Source organism: Ambystoma mexicanum, chromosome 1q (genome assembly GCF_040938575.1).
Source record: "Ambystoma mexicanum isolate Mex_15411 chromosome 1q, UKY_AmexF1_1, whole genome shotgun sequence".
Taxonomy (NCBI): domain Eukaryota; kingdom Metazoa; phylum Chordata; class Amphibia; order Caudata; family Ambystomatidae; genus Ambystoma; species Ambystoma mexicanum.
Genome location: NC_090922.1, coordinates 1,276,707,012 through 1,276,729,456, shown reverse-complemented (window position 1 = coordinate 1,276,729,456; position 22,445 = coordinate 1,276,707,012). Strand labels below are relative to the sequence as shown.

At 44.0% G+C, this 22,445-nt stretch overlaps 1 protein-coding gene across 17 annotated transcripts in view; it reads right to left on the bottom strand.

Annotated features, from left to right (window-relative positions):
* Positions 1 to 22,445, bottom strand: part of DAB1 (DAB adaptor protein 1) — a 4,845,894-nt gene that overhangs the window by 3,226 nt on the left and 4,820,223 nt on the right. The gene's annotated exons all lie outside the window — the stretch shown is intronic.

Sequence of the window (22,445 nt, the reverse complement as noted above, 5' to 3'; positions counted from 1 at the left end):
ACCATTGTGCGCATCTGCCCCATGGTACTTACCTTATACACAGCACTGTGTGTGTGTGTGTGTGTGTTCTCGTGTGTAGCCGTTTGTGTGACCCTTGAACCATAGTGACATGATATTAAATGTTTCTGTACATTGTCACTTTAGTTCTAAAGATCATTTCTTAAATTCAAAAACATGTTACAACATTGTTAGTATGTTTTTGTTATGGAATCTCCTCCATTGTTAACACTGGAGTGACTGGCCTCATAAGTATGGCGGTTAGGCAACAACGGCGCCGGTATCGCTACTGGCACCGTTGTTACCATACCGCCATACTATTAGTTCTGCTCGCGGGTGCCTTTGCAGCCACCAGGTCTGATCTGGTGGCCGTACCGGCACCCCTGAGCAGAACAGGACTGTAGCACTGGTACCGTTATTAATGTAGCAGTGCTACCACCTTTCCCATTCCCATTCAGCCCTATGGGATCGAATGGGGAGTCCCTTATTACCGGCACCTGCGAATGGGCAATTACCATTCAGCCCTATGGGATCGAATGGGGAGTCCCTTATTACCGGCACCTGCGAATGGGCAATTACCATGTCTGGCAAACTCGGCCTGACCCCGGAAATTGCCCATTTGCGGGTTCCGGTAAAACCACGTGTCCGGCGGCAGCCGTTCCTGTGTTGCAGGTACCACCATATCTGGTATTAAGTGCATTATAAAAAATAATTATATTAGTTATATTGTACTGCATACATGTATCTTACATGAAAACATATCAAATTAACAGTTTACTTTACTAATCATTAAAGAGATTTCATAAACAATACCAAGTTACCTGATGTGTCTTTTTCTCTGACTACTAATTACCTGCTCATGGAAGTAAAAGTGCTGGGTGAAATCAGTCTTACGTTATATTAACAAAAAATAAATAACCCTTCAGGATCACATTAGGAAATTAACTCAGATACATAACTATATATATCATGCATGATGTTATTTTCAATGCCATTGTTGATCGCTGCTGTCATTTCATGTATGTGCTTATGGGTGGGCAACTGGGGACTCCAAGTTAAGGCGATTGTTGCTTCATCAACTGCTGAGTTCTAATTATTTTCTCACGAAGGATCAGATCATCTTAACTCTGTCCTAACTAATGATTTTACTCTGAATTTCAAGTATTTTTTTAAGCTATATCTTCTCCATGGCAACAACAAAATGTGGACATATTTTCAGTAGGCCTTCATCTGCAGTCATTCTCTCCTTTAATACATCAGTTAAAATCGTATCTGTGTACCAACCCACCCATCTAATCTGAGATTGGCCAACTCGTTTTTAATATAAATTAAAATATGATATTTATATAGGTCTATACACAGGCCAGAGTAGACTAAAAGAGATATTACAGGAATCATTCTACAATTCTAGACCCTGCTTACATAGTAGCACAGGCATTTACAAAATGGTTTAGAGGCGCTTACATGCTTCTTCTTGGTGTTGCATATGCCCTGCTTAAATATTTCATCTGGTTTAGCAAGAGACTGAGGGAGGGCAATGTACAATTGCTTTTGCTTTTGTGGTCATAGAGAGTACCCACAACAGCGGCACAGTTGAAGAGCAACTGTGGGGTAATTGTGCAGTCTTCTATGACATTTGTCCTCAGACGGTTTACTAACGTGTGAAAACGTTGTGAAAGTAAGGACACAAATCAGTCAACATCCCACATAATTCAGGAAGACAGCCCTCTCCTCCTTCCCAAGAGATTGCAAACTTGAGATAGGAAAGTCCATCATATCCCCACCCCTAAAACCCTGCCTGCCACTGCAAATACGCTGCTCTTGTTCCTCCTGTAGCCATCACACACCTATGTCAATGGAAATTTAATTTCGGACTGTATGAGAAGTGTTTGGGGCTTATGGGAGTCAGCAGAGTAGAACAGTAAGCAAAATGTGAAGGGATCCTGGCCCCTGCCCCTACCAATGCCTGATGAATAACTGATAAACACCTCGTTTTGCCCTCGACAGGCAAAGGTTCCAGAATAGCACGTGAGCATGTTAGAGTGAGGTTGAGGCATCTCTCGGCTAATAAACATACTTGGGAATGTGAAATGGGTGACTTTAGTTTTCCAATTTCAAGATGCACTCCCACTGATCCAAAACATCTTGCCTCACATAACCCTTAGCTGTTTATGGTAATGGCTTTGTGTTTTCACACCAACCCGCTGCCTCCTCTGCCAACTCGCAGATGCTTGTTTGTTCCTTATGCAGTACAATGTATTTATGTGAGACAGAGAGAGAGTGTGGGAGAGAAAGAGAGATGGAGAGAGGCTAGGTGGCATTGGGAGCTAGAGAAATGAGATTGTCTCCCTCCAAATGGCATGAGGTTAGAATGCATGTTGTTTTGCCTTGTAATGCCTAATCCTCCCTTCCCCCGACTAACCAACTCCCCTCTAAGATCTCCTAACATCTTATACTATACCCCAGCCCCCACAAATGGCCACAACAGGCCTAGCGGTTATCACTTCAACACTAACCGAGCCAAAACTAATGTATGCTCTTTTGTACTGTTGCACTCTCCCACATCGGCCGCTCATCCGACCCAAAGCACTGTCGTCTATCAGAACGTGGTCTCTTCTCTATGGATAACATACTCCCATGTTTCTCAGCTAATTCCACAGAAAGCAGATTGGCACTCAGAAACCGGGTAATGCGATCTCCACCCATCAACACTACAGGGTTTGAATCTGCCTTTCCCACTGTCCCACTAATTAACTCTACCCCACTTTATTCTTAAGAAACCGAGTGCTGTGAGGCCACCAATGGTGGCAGAATGGCACTTGATTTGATCACTTACATTACATGACATGTGTATGCACACAGTCACTATTTAATATATAACATATACTCATTCTGTTCAAATTCAGAGGCAAATTAGACCAGACCCTTACCTAAAGCAAATTAGGAATTATTCTGATTTTATATTTCATAAATTCCATTCCCACCTCCAAAGTTAGATGGAATATCTACCTCAGAAACATATTCTCCTTACATTGTAGCATAGGGTAGGAGCATGGGATTAACCATATAACACAGCTGCAAACAATGAAACTGAGAGCGATTTAGCATAAAAAAACAGAACAAGGTGGTCTAGTGGCAACCCTTCTACTCTAAAATTGTATTGATGAATCACCCAAGGTATGCGTGCACTGTTAGGGTTCCAATTTAGAAAGAATGGCTAATAGTTAGTCTACGTTTTTGATATGATATGGCATTTATAAAGCGCCTATACACAAGTGTTTCTAGGCGTGAAAATGCCTAAAAACACTTAAAACTTTTGATCCAATCCAGGGACTCTTTCTGAAATGGCATCCTCCTTTTTGTTTGTTTGACAGCTTCACCAATGCTGTCCTAAAGTCCGAAAGTATTTAGTATGATTTGTATGATTTAGTATGATTGGCCACCAATCGACATCTATCCTTCCAGTGGTACTATTTATTAATTCATATTTGAAGTACCAAGAACTGGTTCATAACTACACCCTATAAGAAGCATAAGAGGCATGCCCCTTGTTGGCAAGGACAGATCAGATGCAACAGAACTCACATATAATGTGAATATCAGAGGTGTCAATACTCACTCGTGATGTACACCTAGCTTTATATTGAAGCATCAGTCACCTCGCCATTAATCCCATAGTGAATCAAAGGCTTCACATCTCTATGCATATCCGATATTTCTGAGATCCAGTTCTTTAGGCACACCCAACTCTTTGAATATCCATTGTGTATTTGGATTTACCCAATCAGATGCTGTGTTTAAGTTCATAAAGCCCAAGTACAGATTACCATTTTCTGCATTGACATTTATTGACAATTAATGAGAAGTTGCGAACATTCGCCTCACCTCCCATACTATTTTGGTATATAGTAATGTCTACCAGTTCTTTTAATCTTGAATAGATTATTCTACCGAAGATCTTTGCTACAATGATCTGGAACGATAGACCTGGGACCTCATTAGTCTTCCCAGCCCCTCTCAAGCACTCCCCTGTGCACCCCCTTGTTAAGAAACCCTCTTCCGACCCCTCCTGCCCAGCTAACTATCGCCCAATCTCTATCACTCCCTTCCTGGGCAAGCTCCTGGAAAAACTGGCCATCTCCCAGCTTAATCTCCATGCTGAATCTGTTGGTAGTCTTCATGACCAGAAGTCTGGCTTCAGAGCTGCCAGAAGCACAGAAACTGCTCTCCTGAACATCCGTGAGGACCTGCTCTCAAACCGTGACTCTAACACTCCATGTGTTCTCATTTTGCTTGATCTCTCTTCTGCCTTTGATACTGACAACCATACCATCCTGCTCAACCGTCTCCGTGATAACCTGTGTATCACTGGTCAGGCTCTGGCGTGGCTGACCTCTTTCCTCTCCAATCGACCCTCCCAGGTCCAACTGGGGTCTTTCCTCTCTGATATCTTTTTCTCTACCTGTGGTGTCCCCCAGGGATCTAACCTCTCCCCTTGGCTTTTCAACCAGTATCTGGCACTTCTCGCCCACAGCATCGCCGCTCTCTGCCCCAATTTTCAGTGCTATGCGGAGGATACCCAGCTCATTTTCAGGCTACCCTCCGCCTCCTCTTCTCCTTCCCTCATATCTGTATGTCTTTCTGCTATCCAGGACTGGTGTGCTGCCAATGACCTCTGCCTTAATACCAGTAAGACTGAGATTCTACTCATCGGCACACCCACTCACTCCTTCCCTGCAGCTCTCTAGCCGGCCTCTCTTGGCCTTCATCCCGCTCCTACCTGCAAGGCAAACAACCTCGGGTTCATCTTCGACTCCACACTCTCCTTCTCTCCTCACATATCCGATGTCTCTAAGAAGTCACCCTACCAGCTACACCTCCTCAGAGGTATCCTTCCTTTCCTCTCCTTCCCCAGAAGCTCACTGTCTCTAGAGCCCTGGTTCTCTTGAAGCAGGACTACTGTAACAGCCTCTATCTAAATCTGCCCGCCTCTACTCTCTGCCCTTTGCAACTCATCCAGAACAGGACTGCGAGACTTGTCCTTGGCCTCAAGCCCAGGGACCGTATCTCTCCAGGACTGAAATCACTACACTGGCTCCCAGTGACTGCGAGGATCAAGTTCAAAACCCTCTGCATTGTCCACAAGGCCTTCTGGGGCCTTGGGCCAAAATACCTTCAACTCTCTCTTCCTAAATATCTTCCTTCTCAAGCTCTTCGCTCATCCGCCTCCAACTCCCTCAGGGTCAGCCGCTTCACCAAAGAATGAGTTGGTGGCAGATCTCTCTCCGCTGCAGGGGCCTCCATCTGGAACAGCCTTCCTGCCTCCCTGAAACTTGAGGAGAACCATCTCTGGTTCCGGAAGCACCTCAAAACCTTCCTCTTTGCCTCCGCTTCCTCTCCCCCTCTCCCCTGCTAAAGTTACTGAAACTGCACTGAATCTGCAACTAGGCCACTCACCTTTCTCGGTCCTTGGACCAGCCACTCTCCCCTGCACTGCCTCCCTAGCACCCCCTGCACAACGGGACTGTGTCTGTATCCCTACAGCCCCCCTTCCCAGCACTTGACTGCACTTACTTCGCACTTGCAACTAGCTGGCCCTTGTTATTTTCCTGTATGCTATTAACCCTGTACTGCACTTTCCCCTCTCCCTTTCCCCCTTGCACTTTTCCCTCTCCCCTCTACCCTTGCACTTGCGCGATCTGAATGACACCTGGCCTAGTAGGATCGTTGTCTGTCTCCCCTTGTTCCCCCTGCTTCGTCGCGCCTCGAAACACCTGTGTATAGGCGCGTTACAAATGCCATATCATATCATTACGAGTTTGGAGGCAGCCATGCCCTTAATAAGCAAGGTCTAATTCCTGGAAACAAAGATAGTGAGACACTTGATTATCATCCTGAAACGTTACCCCACAAGGCTTGGTCTTCTGATGACATCTTCAGTTTCATGTAGCTGGTATTGTTCCAATATTCATTTGGTAGAAGCCAAGCCAGGTGTACACTGGACAACCTTTGTGAACACAACGACCTTAAATTACTTCTGAAACTTTAAAATAACGTGTTGATGTTTCTTCTCCTAGAGAACGTACCTTAGATTTGAGACAATGGACGATTACACATTGCTACTGAATTAGACGGTCTTGTATTTGCAATTGCTCATTGGGTCTATGTTTGTTGAGTGTAATAAGGTGTAGCTAGTTAAGATACTTTTTTGAGGAAGGGTGCCCCATAATTTCTGTGTATAATGCAGTTATTTGGAGATGGGTCTGTATTTTTCTCACAGCCAGTGCAATCTCTTCAAAGATGGAGAGATAGCTTCCCATTGCATTAGACAGATGATTATACAGGGTGCTTGAATTTGAGTGATCTGGGACTCTCTGATAGTTTTCTATGAAGCACCCAGGTACTATAGATATTGTTAAAGTAATCTTAGTGTGGGGGATGAGGGCTTTTCAATTATAGTGCAGCAATGGAAGGATTATTTTGAGCATGCGCATGTGTTAGCTCGTTTTGCCTTGCGATAATGTTGACCTTTGGTATGAAGGCGAGATATTAGTAAAACATACTTAAATATGTCTCTCTTGGATGGCTGAAGTAGGTACATGTCCTAAGTTGGTAGTGCACATTGAGGTAAATGCATTGCTGTTCACTGAGCTGACACATATCACCTCTGCTTGCCACCATTCATGGGACATAAACAAAGGGTGGTCTGGGAATCTCTCTGCCAGCACAAACACAGGCCAATGACCTGTTCATGTGTGAATAACCCCTGGGAGAGACTCTAGCAAGTCTTTAGCTCACTGTCCCTTTCACTGAGAAGACATTTCCCCGCATATCAGTCTTTGTTCTGCCCAGGGGCAGTCCAGCACCGAAATGCTAGGCAATTCTCCTCAGAACAAGAGTATCAACAGCAACACCATACATGTGTTTCAGCCTTGTTGGGCATCATCAGTGAGGTGAAGCTGAGCCTCTCTAAGAACAGTGAACAGTGAGCAAGGGATCCACGTCTGGATCGCCCTAGTAACTTAGGGTGAGACCCAACGTTAATTTATGCAAAACAAAGGGGGGTCTGGGAATCTCTCTACCAGCACAAACACATCCCAATGACCTGTTCTTGGGTGAATAACCCCTGGGAGAGACTCTACCAAGTCTTTAGCTCACTGTCCCTTTCACAGAGAAGAAATGTCCCCGCATATCAGTCTTTATCCTGCCCAGGGGCAGTCCAGCACCAAAATGCTAGGCAATTCTCCTCTGAACAAGAGTACCAACAGCACCCCATACACGTGTTTCAGCCTTGTTGGGCATCATCAGTGAGGTGAAGCTTTGCCTCTCTAAGAACAGTGAGCAAGGGGTCCACGTCTGGATCGCCCTGGTAACTTAGGGTGAGACCCAAAGTTAATTTATGCAAAACAAAGGGCGGGGTCTGGGAATCTCTCTACCAGCACAAACACAGCCCAATGACCTGTTCTTGGGTGAATAACCCCTGGGAGAGACTCTACCAAGTCTTTATCACACTGGCCCTTTCACAGAGAAGAAATATCCCCACATATCAGTCTTTGTCCTGCCCAGGGGCAGTCCAGCACCAAAATACTAGGCAATTCTCCTCTGTGTACCAACAGCAACCCCATACACGTGTTTCAGCCTTGTTGGGCATCATCAGTGAGGTGAAGCTGTACCTCTCTAAGAACAGTTCGCAATTGCTTTAGCAAGCGGCTAGAACTCCTTCCTGATTGAAAATTGAGCAAGGTCCTAGGATAGAAGATTTAAATGAAACCAGCAGGGTGCTATATCCCTATGACAGAGACTATGTCAAGACTTTAGCTGGATATTGTATCTCAGAATCTATGATCTTGAACCATTATAAATAGTAGTATCTATTTTCCTGACACTGTACCATAGATAATGTTCCCTGGCAGAAATTCAGTATTCTCATAGTTAGGCCTTTAAGAAATGTTCAGTTGTCCCATCTGTACCTCTTTGCCATATTATTCATTATTTATATTATGAATCCACTAGAGATGATATGATTAACTCCCACCCATCCTGAAAATCTTAATAAGGGTTTGGTTGACCTTTACTTATGACTTGTGTGTTCAGTTGAGCCTTCACCACAGTTGTTTTTGGACATAATTGTTATTGGCTATTTTGAAAGGTGATTGCCTAGATTAGGATAGGGGCCTGAAGAGGCTATTAGCAGGACAGGGTAGATCTTTTAATTGTAAGCTTCAATTATAATGTTGCTTTTAGGGACAAACCGTTGGCATGTTAGAAATATTGTTTTCTGTTTTCTTATAGAATATCTTTAGATTTAGGCTTGTAATTTACAGGGGGTTATGTCCTCATCGATGTTGATGATGTTCGATAATTTTCTCCACTTTGCATATTGTACACATTTCATATCAATCAGATTTTCATCAAATGATATAGAAATGATATTTTATTTATATCGCGCTCATAGACAAGTGTTTCAGAGCATGACTAGACAAAGGAAGGGGAACAAGAGAGAACAAAACAATGATCTTACTAGGCCCAGTGACATTGAGAATGCGCAAGTGCATGAAAAGGGAAAACAGAATAAATAATAAGTAAAGTAAATAAATAAATAAAGACAATATGTAGTGGTAGTGCAGCCAGCAAGTGGCAAGTGCTAGATTAGTCAAATAGGATATATCTGATAAGTGCAGAAGAAAAGTGTGGGGGGGCTGTATGGGTACAGATACAGTCCCTAGTGCAAGGGGTGGCCCGGAAGCATGGCAGGAGGGTGGCAGGGTGAGCAGGTACCTGGGCCTGAATGAAAGGTGCACTCTGCCGAGAGAGAAAACAGATTAGCAGGGGAGAAAAGAGGCAAAGGCAGAAGCGAAGACGAAGGTCTTGAGGTGCTTCCGGAACTGGACATGGTTCTCCTCAAGTTTCAAGGTGGCCAGCAGGCTGTTCCAAAGGGAGGTCTCAGCCGACGACAGAGATCTACCCCCAGCTTGTTTCTTTGAAAAACGACTGACCCCGAGGGAGTTAGAAGTAGAGAAGCGAAGGGCTCGAGAGGGGAGGTTATAACGGAGGGATGGTTGAAGGTATTTTGGACCCAGGTCCCAGAAAGCCTTGTGGACAATGCAGAGGGTTTAAATGTAATACTTGTGTCCACTGGGAGCCAGTGAAGGTATTTCAGAGCTGGAGAGATATGATCCCAGGGCTTGAGGCCAAGGACAAGTCTTGCAGTCTTGTTCTGGATTAGTTGTAAAGGGCGGAGAGTGGAGGCAGGTAGATTTAGAAAGTGGCTGTTACAGTAGTCCAACCTAGAGAGAACCAGAGCTTGGGAGACAGTGAGCCTCTGTGGGAAGGAGAGGAAAGGCAGAGTACCTCTAAGGGGGTGCAGTAAAAGGTTTGACATTTTTGAGACGTCAGAGATGTGTGTGAAGAAAGAAAGTGTGGAGTCAAAGATGACCCTGAGGTTCTAAGCCTCGCAGGTAAGGGTAGGAGGGGGGCCAAGGGCGGCCGGCCAGAGAGTGAGCTGAAAGGATGGTGAAGGTGTACCAATCAAACCATTTCTTCCTTGCATTACTCCAATTTTAACATTAGTGCTCCTGTGATTTCAGAATCAAAGGTGCTTAGTGTAAAGAATTGCATACATATTCTTGGGAATTATCTCTAAAAAGGGAGTGGGAGACCTCTTCTTTTTTACTGTTTTTAAATTTTTCTGTAGATGGAGAAAGGATGGGGCATTCTAGGGTCTGTGTTTATCACTGGTGATGGCATGATATCAGGTTATGAATTGGCTTGAATTCTCATGTTGAGGACACTTCATGTGGTGTAAGGTCTTAAGCGAACATCAGGCCATTTAAGTGCCATTGGATGAAACCTAGATTGTTCATCCCTGTTAATAGATCTTGGGTGGAAGGCCATTGATCTATGAGTTTAAATCTGCCAGCACTAAAGACTAAAGGTCAATAGACACTTTCTGACACAGCTTATATCATTAGATCAGCCTATTAAGGAGATGCATAGTTATTTCATTTTTTTCCCTTATAGGTGTTTGCCAAGTTTTGAGTGGAGAGGTGCAATGTGGTAATGAAGACCTCTCCTATATATTTTTAGGATTTAACAATTTCATAACCAATTTTTGGAAAACCATTTATGTGTTAGATCTTGTGGCGTTGGTTAGATGTTGGACATGAAATTCATTGGTTGGGGTGATGAAAAGTCATTATTAGGGACCTTTTTCAAGAATAAGATAAGTGTTGAAGGTTAGGTGATGAATTTTGGCTAGAGTAAGGTGATCTTGTTAAGGTGTTAATTTTTTGCAGATCATGGTGAGGAGTGATACATTGCCATCTAGTACAATTATGTAGCACATTTCCTCACCGAAATGGGGGTCTGCTTCAAATGAATAGTGTCTCTTACCTGAGAAATGTAGGAAGAACCAGTAATAGTAGCCAATTAATCCAAAAAAGGCTATACATTCTTTCTTTGTCCTTGGTGTGGGGGTATAGATGATGGCTTTAACATTTTCCTGTTGGGGCTGTACGGTGCCATTCCCCACAAAATGTCTAAATATTTGACTGCATCGAGACCATTTCCGTTTATTTGGCTTAGCTGTTAAGCCTGCCTTCCTCAATACTAGCATGGCTGTATAGAGGTCATAGACGTGATCTTCCCCAGTTTTAATGTGTATTACAATATCATCTATGTAAGCCCCACACAGATCTGAGTATGGTTGTAGGATTTTATTAATCGCATGTTGGAATATTGCGGGGGCCCCATGGAGTCCGGAGGGGAGGACTTTAAAATGGAGCAGACCTATGGGGGTGGCAAAGGCAGTATTTTCCTTGTCATGACCGTATAACAGAACCTGCCAATTGCCTTTTGTAAGGCCTATGGTAAAGAGATAGACAGCGTGACCCAGCCGGTCAATCAGGTCATCAATACTCGGCATTGGGTATGCATGAAAAGCAGATATAGCATTGACTATCGTGAAGTCAATACAAAATCTCCAGCTCCCATCAGGTTTTGCCAGCAACACGATTGGGGAATACCAGGGGCTAGTAGATGGTTCAATAATATTAGCATCAAGCGTCTGCTTGTCTTCCTGGATGATGGTTGCTTTTTTCTGGATTCAGGTAGTCTGTACAGTTTTAAATGTACCACTTTGCCTTCAGCAGTGTGGTTATGATGGTAGATATCCTTCACTCTCTCTGGTTCCTCTCTGAATACATCAGTACATTGGTGTATGAGGTCATATTAATCTTGTTTCTGGTTATTACTAAGTTCAGGTGGAATCGGAACTTTGTTATCCGAGTCTTCAGGCATCAAACAGGATAGAATGGTGGCAGTAGCCTCTGTAGGAATGTCCTTCCATTCCTTTGAAAGGTTAATATAATACACTGGGTCTTTAATCTGCGGTCAGGAAAGGAGATGTTGTAGTTACAGGGTCCTGTCTGTTCTAACACCTCATACGGTCCGTGCCACTTATATATTAATTTATTCTGAGAGGTTGGCAGCAATACCAATACCATTTGACCTACTGAAAAAAATCTTAAAGTAACCTTTCTATCATATGAGGTTTTCTGTTGTTCCTTTGCCTTGGCCATATGGGTTTGAACTAAATAACTAACTAACATCATCCGCTCTTTAAGTCGGTTTGCAGTTTGGAAGAGTTGAATTGGGGCTTCTTCTCTTTCTTCCCAGGTTTCTCTCAAACATATCCAGGATATCTGGAGGTTGCCGTTCATAGAGTCATTTGAATGGGGAGAATCCTGTCGAAGCCTGGGGGGGTCTTCCTAACAGCAAATAAAGCCCAAGGTATCATTTGACCCCAATTTCTGCCATCCTGTTCCACTAATTCCCGCAACATGGTTTTTATGGTCTTAATAAACATTTCTACAAGGCCATCTGTTTGTCGGTGATATACTCTTGTTCATAAAGTGGTAAAATGTAATAGTTGTTTCTCTTCCCCCATGAGTTTGCTCATTGATGTAGAGCACAGATCTGTCAAGATTTCTCTGGGAATCTCTACTCACGAAAAGAAAGGGAGTAGGTGTTTCAAGATCTGCTGGGTGGTATTAGCTCTAAAGGGAAAGGCTTTGGGCCATCAGGAAGCATAATCTACTATTACCAAGATATACTTCTTCCCTAATTTTGTTGTTTCCAAGGGGCCTACAATATCCATGCCTTTTCTTGAGAATGGGACTTAAATAATTGGCTGTAACGGGTCTGATGGTGGTATATGGGTAATGGTATTTTGATAGATTGCACCGGACTGAACAAAGGTTTTAATGATGGTGTAATTTACGGGCCAGTAAAGTTTGTTAAGAATTTGGAGCTGAGTTTTTGTCTGTGCTAGATGACCTCCTGTCAGATGGGAATGAACTATGTCCCGGACTAATTGCTTAGGAATTACTAACTGGGTTATTACTATGCCCTCTGAAGTAGTTTCTCCCTGGTACATTAACCCATGTCCCTGGTACATTAACCCATGTCTTAGAAAGAAATAAGGTCCCCCTCTTTCACAGCCCTCTTGTTCAGGAACAATTTGTAAGAAGGCTTCAGCCAACAGTGGGACATTCCTTTGGGCAAAGGCTAGGTCGGGAAGAGTGTCTGTTTTTTCCTCCATGAGTCTTCTGGGTTCCAGGTGTATCATCAGCCTCCCCAAAGCCCCAGGTATCTCGATCTGTTTCTTTCTTCCCAGCCTCTTCCTTTACCAACAAGAACACTCCTCTCTTGAGCACCCCTTGTACAATGTTATCCTCCTGACGGATCTGGAAAGGTTCCTTTCCATGATTTTGAAATAACACGTTGATGTCACCCATGAAGTCTGGATCTATAACTCCTGATAGTAGATCAATTCCAAACCTCCATGGTAACCCTGACTTGGGAGCCAACCTAATGTAGGTATTTGGGGGATGGAATCAGAATCAGATAAGTGGGTATTCGTCTTCTTTCACCTGGGGGAATGATCTCTTCCCTGCTGCTGCAGATATCAAACCCAACAGAGCCCTTTGTGGGTAGCGAGGGGTCTGATGCTTTGGTACTTACTTTCTCAAACTTTAGGGTTGCCAACTTGTTTCGGTTTAGCATTTGTCAAGGCATCATGAAGTAGAGACAGACAACTGAATTTAAAGTTAACTTTTATTAACAGAAAAAGGGTTGGGAAAAGGCCTAACTTTCCCTATGCTACTGTGGTATTTCCCTACCTAAATAAACTAAGGATAGTCTATGTCAGGAAGTCCAAAGAAAATGTCTGTCTGTGTCCAAAACCTATACTTGCCCTCACGTCTAACTGTATACAATGTGTAGGGCTGTCAGCCTCAAAATGAGTAGTGTTTAAAAAAAAGTTAAAAGTTTCTTCCAGCTCTTTTCTTCTAACCAGGTTTCCCGTCCCCAAGTTCAAAATAGTTCACAAGGCATAGGGGTTCCCTTCCCCAAGAGTTCAAATCGGCCAGCTTTTCAAAACAACAAAATTCCTTGTGACACTTCCCAACTTTTCTTTTATTGTTACATTTCACTAGTTCATATAGGTAGTTCAGTTTCTTGACTTCAAAATCACATCTGAATTGTTGCAGTTTAAACACAGGCTTCTTTATGAGTGCTTTCAGTGGCTTTTCCATGCAGTGGCCCTCGGTCTAGGCGCAGTTGTCGGATTACACAGTCCGCCCATTAAAGGTCATGCAACTGATAACCCTTCTTTGCTGCTTTTTCATCAACATTAAGGCCACTGCTTCAACCTCATAGTGATGCTTGATTTATTCACTTCTGTCACATGCTCCTGACACTATACCGTGGCTTGGTTAGCCACTATGCACTTGTTACACTTTCTTGTATTCTCCTGGCTCTTGCCAATGCAGGTCTTCTCATGACATATAGTTCCTTGAATTCTCTTGGCTGTTGCCAATGCTTGTTTTCTCATATAATACAGTGTATTTGAATTATCTTGGCTTTTGACAATGCGTGTTGCTCTTATAATACAATTCTTTGTTTGAGGAAGATTTGCAAACTTTCTTTCACTGTGATCAATATTCAAAAGTGCTCAAACTTATGTTCACTCTGATCGGTATTCAAAAGTACTTATATTTTCTTTCACTCAAATCTGTAATCATAGCAATGCATGCTTCTGCACAAATGAATGTTCATTACTTGTTTCGTATGTTCACCTGCCAACCCGGTGTTCCCCCCTTCTTGGTACACTCACTGGTCGGAGTTTATGGCTTTCCTGTGAGGTCCTCTGCCGCCACAATCTCTTTCCTTCCCGTGTGGTACCTCACATACTCTCCCAGCGGCTTTCCTTGGCTTCGCTCACCCAGCTATGCCCCTCCTGCAGCTTGGGACTTACACAACACTGCTTCACTCAGTCATGCTGGTCACCCTCTCGCGGTCTGCCACTGGCCTCCAGCTTCCTTCTGCGTTGCTTTCCGCTGCATGAACTCTGCATCTTCCAAAGGGTCTTGAGCGCTGTGCTTGCTACATTGCTTCTCTGGAGAGGTCTGCTTGCATCCAGCAGTCCGTAGCCATGCTTCCACAGCTGCCTCCATTTCTACAATGATTCCAGCTTTTAAAGTTCCTGCCTCCATGATTGGCCTAAAAAGCACCAGACCGCTCACTGTTGAAACAGTAGTCCGGCCTTACTTGTGCTGTCCTCCTCCTCATCTCAGTACCCAGCTGAGGCCGGTATCCATGTGTGTCAATAAAATGAGGATATGTCTCTTGAGTTGGTCTCTACCTCGTCCCAGTGCTGAATTGGTGTTTCTTGGGGAAAGTTTTAAGGGAAGAATAGGGAAACGGCTGTCAACAACCTATAAAGGGTTGGGCGATAGAACGTTTGTTATGAAAAGAAAATGGGGGATACCATGTTCTTATCTAAGGATGTCCTCTCCCCACTCCTCAAGTCTCCTTCACCCAGGTGATCCTCCCTTGCAAATCCAGTCTCAGGGTCAGGATCCAAGAGTGATGGCCTTTCCCTGGTCATCCGAGAGGAAGATACAAGGGGAAAAGAATCGAGGATGCCCTTAGGTTCCTCACAGTATTCATTATAGGCTCATGACAATCTCTTGATGTCATACAGGTATTCATGTTTCCTTTAGCCATGTTACATAATTTGAGTGAGTATTTATACAAGATTAAGTATCAATCTAATAATTGTTGTTTCAGTCTTTCCAGCTGGTTCACATCTCTGCTGAGAAGCTCTATCTAGCTAGTGTTATTCTCTAGGTTTGTTGGGTGATCAATCAAAATATGTGCATACATGCACATTGACACCAAGCCTGGATGGACTTTCATGCAACAACGCTAAATCACCTGAATTTTCGGTGATTCATCAAGGAATAACATCAGGCAAACTTTTTGAAAATGTTCGCCTGAAGGTATTCCACATGGTTTAAAGGGGGTCATGTAGCTGATGTTTCAGTTTCAGGATGCTTTCAGGATGCTTTCAGGATGCTTTCAGAGAGGCAGGTTGTGTTGCTGGATGCAGGCTTAAAATATTTAGGGAGGTGTAAGGATATTTAGAGAAGTTGAGAGAGGAAGTGAGTCACTGGTACCCAGTCAGAGAGTAGGATTCCGGGTTGGTCGTGCTTTTGCAAAACTGTGTACCACTTTTACTGAATTGGAGTGGTTGAAAGAGGTTTTGGAGGCGGGTGAATCCCTTCAGTGTCCATCACTTTAAGTGTGTGGATGAGACATGTGCTATACAGTGACACCTGGCAGAAGTAGCAGTAAGAGTTTGATATCCCTGAGGGAAACCTGTGAGAGAGTCAAACTTGTTTTATTTCGCTGTGAGGGAGCAGCAGCCGTTCATGGAGGCAGTTGACACACCATTCAGTGTCTGTCTCGTGGAATTGGGTCACATGCTATCGAATTACATGTAGCAGCGGGAAATCACTAGGGACAGCTTATAGGAGAGTCACAGTCATCTGATTTTACTGAAATTCAATGAGATGTGGGTGACACCCAGTCAGTATCTGTCTCTTGATACAAGTGGACATGGCACATCTCATCAAGTGAGGTATTGGAAGAGGAGTGGGAGAAGCTGCGAATCCCTGAAGGCAGATTGTGGGAGAGTCACACTTGCCTGACTTTGCTGGTAGGGAACAGCTGAGATTCAGGAAGACAGGTAACACACCAATCAGTGTCCATCTATTGACAAGAGTAGAGAAGACATATGCCATTTTTGTGACACCTGTGAGGAGGAGTGGGAAGAGTCTGAAATCCATTGGTGCTGCTTGTGGGAGAATAACACTCACCTCATTTTGCTGAGAGGGATCAGAAGTGACTCGAGGAGGTGCTGGTTGACACTAAATTGGACGCATGTGGAATAACATTTCAGCACCAAAACAAGCAAGAGGCAGGATGAGACTTTCTGCTCTGTAAGAGGATTCAATTCAGCACTACAGCCAAGTTAACGCCTAGTCTAGAATACTGAATGAAAACCCTTATTGATATATCTTTAGGTCCAGTTCATGCGTTCTGGATGACTACCCTTGTATAACACCCCTCTCTTGGAATCCCCCTGACCCCACTGAGCCAAGAAGTAGTTCTGTTTTGCAAGTTAAAAGGTTTATTTGATAATTTAAACAATAGGTATATATATCCCACTTTATAATAAATTAATAATTGAATAGCACACTTAATCTGATATGATAAAGATCAACAACGGAGAATCTGGCACTAACACACTTCTTATAATCACTAATGAGTTGACATGAAATGGATGAGATAGCACACTGGGAAATAGGAACAAAAGAAGAATAATGTGGTAGAGGATGCTTTATGTAAGCTCAGGTGGATGCAATATTCAATGAATGCAGTACAGAAAATACTCAATATGATTTCAACCAAACAATGTAATCACTTTTCTCTGGCTATTCACTCCCCCCCTCTTTATGCAATGCAAGGGAATGGGAGGAAAGCACACAGTTCTCAGAAATGCAATCAATGTAATCAGTTCAATCCAGCAAGCTTAGACAACAGAAAACAGATAGGAGTTTTGAAAACACAGGCAAATGCTTTGATAGGTGCTAGCAATGAATGAGAAATATGCTGGAAACGCTCTTAATTCCCTTTTAGAGGTTCAGGATGAGTGGTATCTAGTTAATATTAGTCCAGGCTCACACTAGCAATGATGCAGGGATAGTTAGCAGGTTAAACGAATTTCTGGCAAATGGAAGGCAAACAGCATCAGTTTTTACATGTGAAGAAATTGCAAATCGCGGTAAAATTCGCGGATGCGTGTTCCGCGATTGCGGTAAAACTATAAGGGGTAGGAATGCGGTTCTTGGTTCGTAGGAAAGCCACGATTCTAAGCTATCAAATAAAAGTTATTGCAAGTCTCTAGCTCCAACGGTTGCGGAGATATGAACGATTTTGTGAAGGTCGTTTTTCAGATTTGAAATTTTAAAGTTCAAAAAGACAAGTGCAGCTTGCAACTAGCAAATGACAAGTGACAGCTTTACAAGTGACAGGTGACAGTTAGGAGACTGTTCTACTTAGGTTAAATAGATTGAATTAGATGAATTTAAACTAAGAGATGTGTTCTGAGTTTTGCTAAGTACTCACAAGAGATTTTGAACCGGAAAGCGGCTTTGTCACGATCTGGTCAACAGTCTGGTCAGGTCTTTCCGGGTTCTGCTCACAGCGCCTGGTCTGGTCTCTGCTAGGCACAGCACTGCTTTCTCTCTAGTCTGGTCTCAGCTGGGCACAGCACTGCTTTCTCTCTGGTCTGGATAGATTGAAGTCTCTAGTTTGGCTTTCTGGAGTTTGATGGAGGTAAGTATGGATTTTTCCGGCAGGGCTTCCAGCGGCAGATGGATTTTGAAGGTCTCTATGTGTCCTGACTGTCTGCTTTTATGTGTTTAGAATGTGGGTGTGTTCTAGCATCACTGACCCTACCTCTCTCTCAGCTTCTAATTGGTCAAACTTCCATTTCTTACTTGATTGGGGGAATGAAATGAAGTGTCATCAGGATGAGGTCTGTTTATGATACAGAGAACCCACCCCTGTCAACTTTACACACAATCTATATCTGACCTAAAAACATATTTGCACAGGTACACATTTGTTTAAAATTACATATACATGGTGTGGCTGAATTTAGCCATGTCTATGTCCAAATCTGCTCATTCTCGGAGCTTGCATTCAAAGAGTGTACATAATTGACTTTTTAACTGCTTTTCCAATTTCCGACATGGACCCAACTTTACATACATGTGTGCAGGGGGTAGGGACATTAACTGATGAAGTTTCAGATTTTTAACATGCACACATTTAGAGTAATATCCACTTTTCCGCTAAAACCCCCCTGAACATACCACCGGTTCCTACCACGTCTTAAACTGTGGGCAGAAAAATCACAAGAATTATGGTATCATTTATAAAATTTTCACATGTCCGCTCTATGAATTATCCCCCTTTTTATAAAACCATATCCTTGCTGCAGGGGTGTGTCTTTTCAGGTCACATGGTACAGAAACCAGTCTTTCCAGTTTCTGCCAAGCCAGCTTGCTTCTCACAGGCAGTGCTCCTCCCAGCTTCTCCAGGAGGAAGCCACTTTTTACGACGTCTGTAATAAAAAACCTTTGCCTGAGTGGAGAGGGCTTTGTTCACTCTCTGGCAGAGCACAGGAAATTCAATTATCAGATAGATGGCATATCCTTAGCCTGGGCAGCAAAAGGAAGGTTGGCCTGGGAACACAGTGGTGACTCAAGTTTCACTGCTGATGGGTAGTTGCTAGGCAAAATCAAGTTCCTTAAGCCAGACCTTCAGCTAACTTTTTGTTGCTTTTAAAATAACTTGTAATTTTACACATGCAGCTAGAATGCTGATTCTAAGTGCAAAACTATGACATTTCAACAGTTACAAGGGCATGTGACACCAAACATAGGTCACTCATTTAATTTAACATTTTCGATTTTGGTGGTTTTAAATCCAGTTGCAGTTAGGCTTAAGCTGCTGACTCCATAGCATTTTTGTTATAAGCATTGTTTTTGGGCTCTTCATTTCCCAGATTTTGTAGGCACACAAAACTCCATTCTGCCAAATGTCTGCTGGTGTTCAGTGAATATTTTGCACATGTTGCAAGGTTTGAAATAGGCATTTTGCTTGCCTTCAGAAAAACACACAGAGTGGTTTTAAAACGCCGGCTTTTGGATAGTGGTGAGTACTGGTACTGCACCCATTTTTGGGATTTAAGAAATGAATTCCCCACACTTCTAGGTTGCATTTGGCAATCAGCATTGCCATTCCCAATGGTTTCAGACTACTGTGCGGGTAGTCCAATGGTGGTTTTAAAGCGCTTTGAAGCTAACCGGCGCTACTGTTTTTTCCTTTGGCAACCCATTTCCCTCATGGCAACCCGGCCTTTCATTCTCGCACTGGTGGGTGGCAAGTGAGGCAACCATTTTGGTGGGCGCACAAACTGCGCAGCTTTCCTGGATTTCAGCGCACATGTGGGTTTTCCGCCATCTTGAATTTTCTAAGCCCACAGCACCAAATGTTGTAGCAGGATAGCTTAAACGTGGGTCAGGACACCCAACAAGTCCCCCCCACGCGACTGCACTTTGAATTTGAGTCGATGGGGAGTCGCGTGCACAAGGGTTTTGACCCATGCACCGGTCTGTCCGCATAATCTTCTTCCTCTTCTGTAGATGGCACAGTTCAGCATCTTCTTCTCCATCCGGTACTGATCGATCGGTTCTCCTCGCCGGTCCTGATGGGAGTATTGGGCGGTACCCCGGGCCCGTTGTGTCTTTGCTCCCGGTCTCCGGATCGTCCTTCTTGGTCATCCTTCATGGTTTCATCTCTCCTAGGATGATAAAGCAAAAGCGGCAATATCTACTCATAGGCGATTTTTTCCACCACTGTGGAGATAGTGGGGCAGCATATGCATTTCATCATCACGAAACATTACATTCTTATTTTGATAAAAAACAGTATAACTAAGAGACAGTTTCATGCAAATCACAATATTTTAGAGACTAGATGTGGTATGTTTTATGGTTGGAACTGAATTAGTCTGAGACAGTACCCGCTAGGATTTCAGAGGATTCCTCCAGTTGTTGCAGAGTGTGCCTGGGATGGCAACATTTCAACTGGTTTATGTGGACCCACTTGTCTTCCCCCTCTGCCGAACCACCTTTGGGGATGCGGATCTTGTAGGCCACAGGGGAGATCTTATCGACGATCTCAAAGGGTCCCTTCCATGTAGGCAAAAATTTGCGCTGCTTGGCCTGGTTCCTTTGGAAGTTGTATAGATAGACCCGGTCTCCCACCTGATATTCCTTCCTGGAAGTTTTCAGGTCATAATGGGTCTTCATGCTATCAGTCGATCTTTCTAGATTCCGCTGAGCGTAAGCAAAAGCATGTTGAAGGTGTTTCCTTAAATTCTCCACATACTCATGAGTAGTGGAGGCATTTATTAGTGTCTGCTCTTGGGTCCGGTAGAGCAAATGCTGAGGAAGCACCATCTTGCGCCCAGTCATCAACTCAAATGGTGACATTTTGGTTGCAGATGAAGGGGTAGATCTGATGGCCATTAGGACCAGAGGTAATCGGATATCCCAACTTGGCCCAGAATCTGCCACAAACTTCTTTAATATGCTCACAATGGTTCGGTTATATCTCTCTACTGCCCCCGAAGAAGCTGGCCGATAAGCAATATGCAACTTCCTTTTGACCCCCAGTATCTCCCACATCTTTGTCATTACTTCACTGGTGAAGTGGCTACCTCTGTCTGACTCAATCCTTTGAGGTAGACCAAAACGGGAAAAGATGTGGTTAATCATCAAGGCAGCTGCAGTTTCTGCCTTGCAATTTGGGGCTGGGAGACATTCCACCCACTTGGTAAACAAGCATGTCACAGTCAACATGTACTTATTCCCCCTAGCCGAGCGAATCACAGGGCCTACAAAGTCGATTTGTAAATCTGACCATGGCAGTGTCATTCCCCTCTTTTGTAAAGGCGCCCGGTGTGTGAGGGATGTCGGCTGAAATTGTGCACACACAAGACAACCCTTCAAATATTGGTTGAGGTCCTGGCCCATGTGTGGCCAGTATGCAACCTCTCTTAAGATTTCCAGTGTTGTGTGAAACCCCCTATGACCGGCGGTGGCCGCATCATGGGCGTGACTTAACATCAGGCTTCGGAATGAGGTAGGAACCACCCACTGATCGTGGCCAGCTTTGGATTTCCTTACCAGCAAACCGTCTTGGATCCGGAACATTTTTGGACATTTCATCAACACTCTTAGGTCCTCTTTCCCAATGTAATCGGTATCCGTCAGGGGAAAGTTCTCAGGGTCCTCAAGGTGCTGGTAAAATTTACCAATAATTGGATCCCCCTTCTGAGCGGTAATCAAATCAGCATCAGGGGTCTCCTTGCTCCATTGTGCAATTGAAAGGTCGTTGTGAGCATTTGTCTGGGACCTAGTGATAGCAGTGACCTGGATTTCCCCCAACAGGGACTCAATCTCAATTAGATCCCCTTGGATGGCCCCGGTTTTGGCCAGCTGATCAGCTAAGTCATTTCCAGTTTTGTCTGGTCCCTCTACTTTGGAATGACCCTTGATCTTTTTCCAATAGATGGTCATCTCATTCGAGGTGACCAGATCATCAATGTTTTGGATCAACTTCCCATGTTTCAAGGGTTTGTTGTTAGCACATACCATGCCTCTGGTCTTCCAATTAACCAGGTGCTCCACGAACCCGTTCCGTACATAATCCGAATCTGTGATTATGACCAGTTCGTGGAGGTGATGCTGGACAGCAGAGCGGATGGCCTGATGCACAGCCATCAATTCTGCCACCTGACTACTTCGGGGACCAATTTTGTATCCAGCGGAGGGTTCTGGGGACTCATTCACCCATGCATTCCCTACGCCGGCCACCAGTTCTTTCTCCCCGTTGTTGTCAACATGGTAAGAGCATCCATCCACATACACAGTGGGCATTCCCTCACACTTGTCTTCTTCAAAGACTTTGTGTGGGGAATTAAGGTATGCCTCCATGTTGTCCTTGATTTTTAGACTTTCGTCCTCGAGACAGTTTTCTCTGGCACAATCATGCAAGTCAGCCAGACCTTGCGCGAGGGGACTCTTCTTGTTTTGGCCATATCTGACCTCCACAGGAAAGCCTTGCATTGACAGAATCCAGGAAGTAATTCGGGAATTACTCACATTTCCGGCCCGGATTCTGTCACTTTGGAGATATTGCAGAGGCTGGTGTGGAGTCTCCACTATGATGTGTTCCCCCTGGATAAACGGGCGGTAATTCTTCAATGCCCACACCGTTGCCAGGAGTGCCTTCTCACAATCGTTGAATTTTTCCTCCACAGAGGATAAAGTTTTGCTCGCATAGGAGATTACTTTATTGACCTTGTCATGCTTTTGATATAATACTGCCGTCAAGCACGTATTAGAGAACCCCGTCTCCAGGAAGAACTCCTTGTTTCTGACAGGGTAAGCTAGGCAAGGCGC